The sequence below is a fragment of the Tigriopus californicus genome, chromosome 5, assembly GCF_007210705.1.
Source record: "Tigriopus californicus strain San Diego chromosome 5, Tcal_SD_v2.1, whole genome shotgun sequence".
Lineage (NCBI taxonomy): Eukaryota > Metazoa > Arthropoda > Copepoda > Harpacticoida > Harpacticidae > Tigriopus > Tigriopus californicus.
In genome coordinates this window covers 502,326-509,684 of record NC_081444.1, presented here as the reverse complement: position 1 = coordinate 509,684, position 7,359 = coordinate 502,326, and positions in this window count along the sequence as shown.

The window sequence follows — 7,359 nt, the reverse complement described above, 5'->3', positions numbered from 1 at the left end:
AAGATGCCTTTGTGATTGCATCCAAACATCGTACCTCAACGACTTTATTTGGGATCCTAGACCCAGGAAATGAGTCGTCCAACCCTGTCTGGTATGACAAAAAGAATTCCGTCTCTCTACGGCCAATAAAGTGGATATGATGACAACTAGAATTGTAAGTTGGAAGCTAGAAGTGGGGGAGGACCAAGGCGGAGTGTTTCTATTCACACAAGACGGGGCCCTGGTCGTCACAACTAATAAGACAAAGGTCTATTCTAAGGCCGTGCATTATCCATTTTGATCAAGGATCAAAAGTCAAGCATTGCTCTTTACCAAGCAGCGTTAAATTACTAAATTTGGCCGCGAATTACAGCTAAAGTCTGCAAAACAAAATTCTGCTTCGAAGAAGCCTTGATGGTCACACTCACCCACACCTTTAGGGGCTTCAACGCCCTATTCAGCCTCAACAATTGCTCCGCCTTCCGTCATCATCTGAAGGCACGTATGAACGCCAAGAGCAGGGCCGATGTATATCTAAAGTTGACTAATCTCACAAGAGCTCGCAAATGAAATTTCGACGAAATCGGGTCATTATTGGCAGATACAGATATGTGACCATTTCATACTTCTTGGTCTCAAATTTCTGAAGAAAAAGAAAAATAATCGTTTCGTTTTTGGGATAATAAAAATTGACATTAATTCTTTGGGAAATTAAATTAACAAATAACCGGGGCATTTTGGGGCAAAACAAGATGAAATTTGTACCACTAAATCCTATGTAACTAAGTAGCGGTGAAGTAGATTATATCATAATTTATATTCAAAAGCTAACTAAGCGTGCTCCCAATGTACATTGAGTAGGTTTTTGAAAATTTTTGTTTTTATAATGTTGTTAGGTGTGTAAGTTTTTCATCTGGGCTAGAATTCCATAAAGCAATAAAATTAAAATTGTTGCCCATGATTTTCTAAGGTAGAAAAGTGCCAAGTTGCGTTTGGGAATTTCCCTGGAAACTTGATAGGGCTTTTTGAACAGCGTGTGAAGCCAATATTCAGTAAACTCGTTGTATTGGGTGATTTTGACTATATTGGGCAGACGACAACCTTGTCTCCTATATTGGATATATTTGGAGGTATAGGCCATTGAGTAATGCTAGTAGGTGTGCTTTATAATTTTTTGAGAAAACAGTTTGCTGGTCTTCGAAGAATGTGGAGATCAAAATCTAATTTGGACCTCAAAGAAGTCTTGCTCGTCATCTTCTTAACAAAGTCTAACCTATCTCACAATGCTATAGATTGCACCATCAATGGCGACATTTACCGCTCGGAGTCTTTTTTCCAACAACCTTGCTTTTTTCACCCTGGTTTTGATGAGTCAAAGGTTTTTTTCGATAAAAATTTGTTCTTTTAAATTGATCGATGTTTAAAAGAAGGTGGCTAGAATCATCTAGAAGAAAAAATGAAATTCGCCAGGGGTTTTCGCACCAAGCTAAATTTGGTTTAGCTACCCTGTACTACTGCAGGACATCGTTTGTCAAGACTTGAAGCCAAAAGCCAAAATCACCGGGTTAAACATTTCACGCAATTTCTCAACTTTGTCATATATCAATTTCAAGAACATCGTTTGGGTTGCAATTTTTTGGTTGGAGTTTTTTTTCAAATAATATTTGATGGCAAAGACCTGTCAAATGTCTTGCGTTATTTCCTTTCAGATGGCATTGTCAAATATGTAGCTATTTTACAAAAATGTGTCTACAATGTATTAGAATAACCCCGTTTCAAATTTTAGAGATTTCGGCTTGATGTGTCTGAATCAAGAACGCTGATGAGGGGTTTTATATCTAGAACATGAAAACGAAACGAAATCCCAGTAAAGAAAAAAAGGTTGTGGAATGAATCTACTGGTAGTGCGATATAAATCAAAGCAACATTGTTTTTATCACTCTATGCATAAGCATATAGCAAAACACCTCCCAAAAAACATTTTTTTTTGTAAATTTTGGAAGTCGAATATTTTGAGGTCTCTGTTGACCAACATTTTATTTCATCAATATTTAGCCTTACTTTAGCTTGAAAAGCGGCCAAGGAATCGAGTGAAATAATAAATCCCACTGAAATTTACTTCATTCTATACGCAAAGTATTTGTCGGTACGAACTCAAAATGTTCTCAAAACCTCTCATTTTCGTCCAGGGAGGAGTTTTGCAGCATCAGCCAACAGCCACTTCGGATACACTAAAGAATATGATTGTCATGATCTAAACAAACAACATCCAATCTTAATCAACTAACTATATCTTTGAGACCATTGGCTTCGTTGTTATGATCATTACTCAAAGATAAGACTTTTATTATGCCAAAATTTCATGTAACTTGATTGATCCTACGTTCCGTTTCCCACAAATCGTTTCTACACCACTTTTTTCTCAACTTTTTCATTTCAAGGCATCACATTACATAGATGACGCTTCAATCTTTTTCTTTTAAAGAATGCAATTATTAGTTAGCTCAAAGAAGCCCTATACACAGGACTCCCTTCGTTGTGAAATACCCAATCAGTTTCATGTTATCCAATCTACTTGAAACACTGAACTTGACGGCGTTCATTATGTCAAAATTGTCATTGGAATAGCTCAATTGTCCTATCAACTTTTCCCTAATACTGTTAACGCGTATAAAATTTATTTTGTTGCCAACATTTCTCTTTTCTAGTGACTTTTTATGGAAATTCCAATGGTCTATGGGTGATTCGAAAGAATTGAACATTTTGCAGTTCAATCAATTGTGGCTTCATTTATTACCCAGGTTGGGTCATGCATTGATCACTTTGAAGTTTGAAAAAAAAAAGATACATTTTTGTTGCCAAGCTACTAGTCTTTTTACCGTGGTGGAAAGTTCTGAGTTTGAGGAGGTTGTGCTCATTTTCGTCCGTTCTAATTTGCAATTATGAGTTTTATTATCTACGGATAATTTTTCCAAATAGGGATCCACAGAACTACCATCAAAAGGTAGGATCACAATTTCTTGAAACGAAGCCATTAGTGTATTGTACAAGAGTCTTAAGTATGTATTTGTTTAGAAAATGAGGGGCAGCTTAACCTCTTGTTATAATAGCTGCTTTCTTTCACATTGTGGCGGTATATCAAAAGAACCCGCTCAAAATGTGTATTCGCGTCTATAAGACACCCTGCAGATTTTCAACCATCCTTGAGATGAGCACTTTGCCAGGATCACTGACCAACAATTCCCATGAAGATTAGAATGTTCAAACGAACAGCAACGTAAAAGACTTATTGATTTTATCCTTTTGAAGCTGAATATATTCAGATCAATCGAGCCTGGGAAGAATTGACCTTGGTCTGGGAAGAACACATGAAAGATCTTTTTTTCTTTTGTAATTGACGATAATCCAGTCTCTTAATGTTTTGTCGTTGATCTTCCCACTCTCGTATCGTTGGTCTTATTCCGTTGACCGTATTGATTCAGCTTCTCTCAACGTAAATGGAGGGCAAATGTTCAAAATTGGCCTTTGCAAAGTGGATAAGTCTAACAAGGAACACGATATATTGATTGGCAAGTCTTGAAAGAATTTCGAATGCTAGAGACGAATGGCGTTATGCTTTGTCTGGACTTGATGTTTCACAACAAGCGATTCGTAAACAGAGAGAATTATTACACGTCAGTTTTCCTTGAACTATTTCATTGTGGAGAAGGCAATCACCACCGATGATTTTTTTGGTGGTATCCATGCCTATTTCTTGCAGTTGGGTACGACCGTATTTATAACTATGCTCAAGATATGACAAATGATGCCGAGGTTATTAGAAATAATTGGATTGAAGAAATTAAACCATGGCAAGAAGAGAGACGCACAAGAACACAAGAATCCGAGCTCAACTTCAAGGTGGCCAGAAATGCCCAGATTTATCCGTTAGTGGGTCGGTTTCCCCTTGCCTGTCGATTACAGTTTTTGGAGTCATCAAGCCAAAGCAATCATTTGACCAAAGGAGGAAGCATCTTGTTCCAATTAATGTAAGATCCTCAAAATGATGCGTGAATGTGTGGGGTCAACCGGGAGGTAGCCAAATATCATTCAATTTAATGATGAGGAGGGAGCCAACCTCCTGACCAAGACATGAAACAGGTAAGCTTCGCCAACAACCCTAGACGTCCCCTCTTTCTACCCAGACAAATGAGCGACGACGAAGAATCGCCCGGGGCCGAATCTTGTGGGAGCAAATTAAAATGGAAATATTTGTTCAACCTAATGATGTTCCGAGCACTTTTTGCTCACGTATGCTTCAGAATGAGCCGTTCATGTTGTCTTGAAATCTGATTAAGTCCCTCAAAGGCCACCTCTGCACTCTCACCATTGAGGTCTTAAGATCCCATTGATGCTCATAATTTTGCCCCAATGAATGCTTAATGGACTTCCTGTTGACATTTCAACCGCTCTTTGAGGTCTATGTTTGTTAGTACCTGTCGTGGGTCCAATGCATTTCCTTCTGTATTCAAATTGCACTCAAGTGCACGGTTGAAGGGAGCATAAATGCTTCAAGTCAAGTCTGAAGGACAGCAAAAAAAGAAGTGGATGTCACAGGTGGAATCAAGATGGTGGTGTTAAGAGGTACCTGTGGGGGAAGCGAAATTATTGCAATGGTACAAAAGATTGACACAATGCCAGGTCCCAAACAAACAGTCAATTTAGGCGACCTTGGACCATGTTATGCGAATCTTCAAAACATTGTCGATCAAGCATGAACTCTTCATCAGATTGTGGATTGTGGGCAAACAGGACGCCCAAGTCCTCCAAGATGTACGCCATTATACGTACCTATTTATGGAAAAGTACCCTAATGCTTTACTAACCAAGCAAATGGACTAGAGATGTAATTTGTCACATTATGAGGGTGTTTAATGTTTGAAGCGTGGTGGCTTCGCCAATACTCGTAAGGGGGTTCCGTAAGGAATCAAACTCTCGCCTTGTTTGGTGAAAAAGGTTTGGAGTTGGGTATCGCAATGATTTGATCGATGAAAGCCGAATGAAAAAGGTTGGTAAAGAATGCGTTGTTATGATTTAATTACAAACGGACGATTGCATTTTGTTTGAGCGAGCAATCTGTTGGGAGCCAAGAAAAGGTGTGTGGGTGTGGTGGTTGTCGCTGGGGAAGTGGGCAGAGTGAAGTAGAATCTACGTACGACCTACCGACCGACCGATCTCTTCTGGGTGGACGAACTAACTAAAAGAGGTTTTGTTTCACTTTCTTTGTGCGTCGGTCTATAGTTGGTATGGTTTGGACGAGCTGGCCGTTTTTGCTTCAATTCTTGTCGAAATATTTAACCTTCGAGGAAGTCGAGCAAACGTAACATAGATGAATGGTCCTCAAAACGAAGAAGCCTTTTTATATCGAGCCTACGTGAATACGCTATACAAACATTGTCCAAGTGACACACCATTTGTCAAATCTTCTTCGACTTGGACTTCTTCTTCTTCTTTTTCGTCCTCGTCGTCGTCGTCGTCGTATTCGTTTTCTTCTTCATCCTCTTCGCCANTCGTATTCGTTTTCTTCTTCATCCTCTTCGCCAACGCTGTAGTGGTTGTCGAACTTCCAATGGGTTCACCAGGGCATTAAACAATACCAGATTCCATAGAATGTCATGACTGAGCTTAGGGGTGTTCAACTCGTACGTATGCTTCAGGTTAATTCGACCTCGATGGTGCCAAACATTGCTTTAGTACTCTACACACTATACACACAAGCCGTTTGACTCATGTTCAAGTCCAGCACTAAATAACGCACAAACATCACACATTTCATACAAAAGCAAAGTACGTATGCGAAGAATATTAGCAATTGGGTCTACTTGATATACAAAGCATAGCGTATATGGGTATTTGAATCCAATATTCCCACATATCGTTTGAAGCAAAAAGGAATTAAGGCAGATTTAGATAAACCGATCAGTTGGATTAAACTTCATATCTTTTCTGGTATATTCTACTTGGGTGTTATGGACAGTCAAAATTTAAGGAAATGTAACGAGAGAGCTACTACAACACTGGCAAATTCTTTGTGCCTTACTTTTTTAGCTTTTTAGCGAATTCGTTCACAACTTAATTATCAAAGTCATTAACAATTTCATGCCAATACAATAGTAAACTTCTTCGACATTTGCGACCTCATATGATAATATGAGCGATTGCTTCACCTAAGTACTGTCTCTGTTCTATACTTTTGGTCTAATAACTAATAGCTAGGTAGCTTCTGTCAACAATTTAAGGTCTGTTTCTTAACAAACATTTGCTCGAATCTTGTTTCCCACTTTTTTCACGGCTATTTCAGAGGTACGTCAGCGTCTGGGGAAGGTCAAGCATACAAACCTTCACTTGTTTTTCTATGTACCTTGCTTTCACTTCATGATTGGACATGACAATTGAATATTGGAGAAGCTTGGTTCACTTAAAATCACAATATTTGTTTACCTAGAAAGCTCCCAAAAGGGACACGATATCTATGAATTTATGCATTAAAAAAGAGCATTGGTTTACCATCAGATAATTATGGTTGTAATAAAAAGTATGTGTCATAAATGCATAACGGCTTTGCAACATCTACTACATGTTACCATTATGGCATCCCCCACAGAACGTTCAATAAAAAGTACAAGTGCCTTGCATCTATTAGCGTTCAATTTTCCATCCTCAGTTGGCAAAAATCTCTCGCACAGGATACGATCAGTTGTTGTACGTAGAGCAATCGAAATTTAACCTGTTATTTCAAGATTGACTTGAATAATTGTGCATCCTTGGTCCAAATTTGGAGCCCTCAAAGACAACCCCGAGACTCAACACCTTCAATCGTAACTCTAGACAACTGTGAGCCCAATTTCATGGATTAAAGGGAATTCCATGGTGTAGGTGTAAGTTGTTGCGTCGACTATCTTTCAATTTGTCTGTTTGTCCTCCCTCCTGATGATTTAAAAAAGATGCCCTTTGACATCGTTTCGTTCTTCCTCTGTTCTGACGAAACGAAGACCCATCTTCACGTGTCCATTTGGAAGTCAAGTGTTAGCCCTCAGTTGGCCAACCAAGTCTTGCCATGAGGGTTCAAGCTCCGCGATGAACTGGAATTAGCGTACCCGGGGTTTATCTTTTGTGCCCTATACTTGACAAATGGGAGCTCGTCTTTTTATTGACACGAGGTCACACTTCAATATGGACATTGTGGTATTATAGCTTTACTGTGCATTGGAGTCCGGTAAATGCAATGCAGACTAGAGCAAAACCACTCATATGTACGTACATGGTGTACGAGGTACCTACGTGTGTACATACAATACCTACGAGTACGTGCGTGCCGAGGCTTTTGGTCCAAATTCCTGC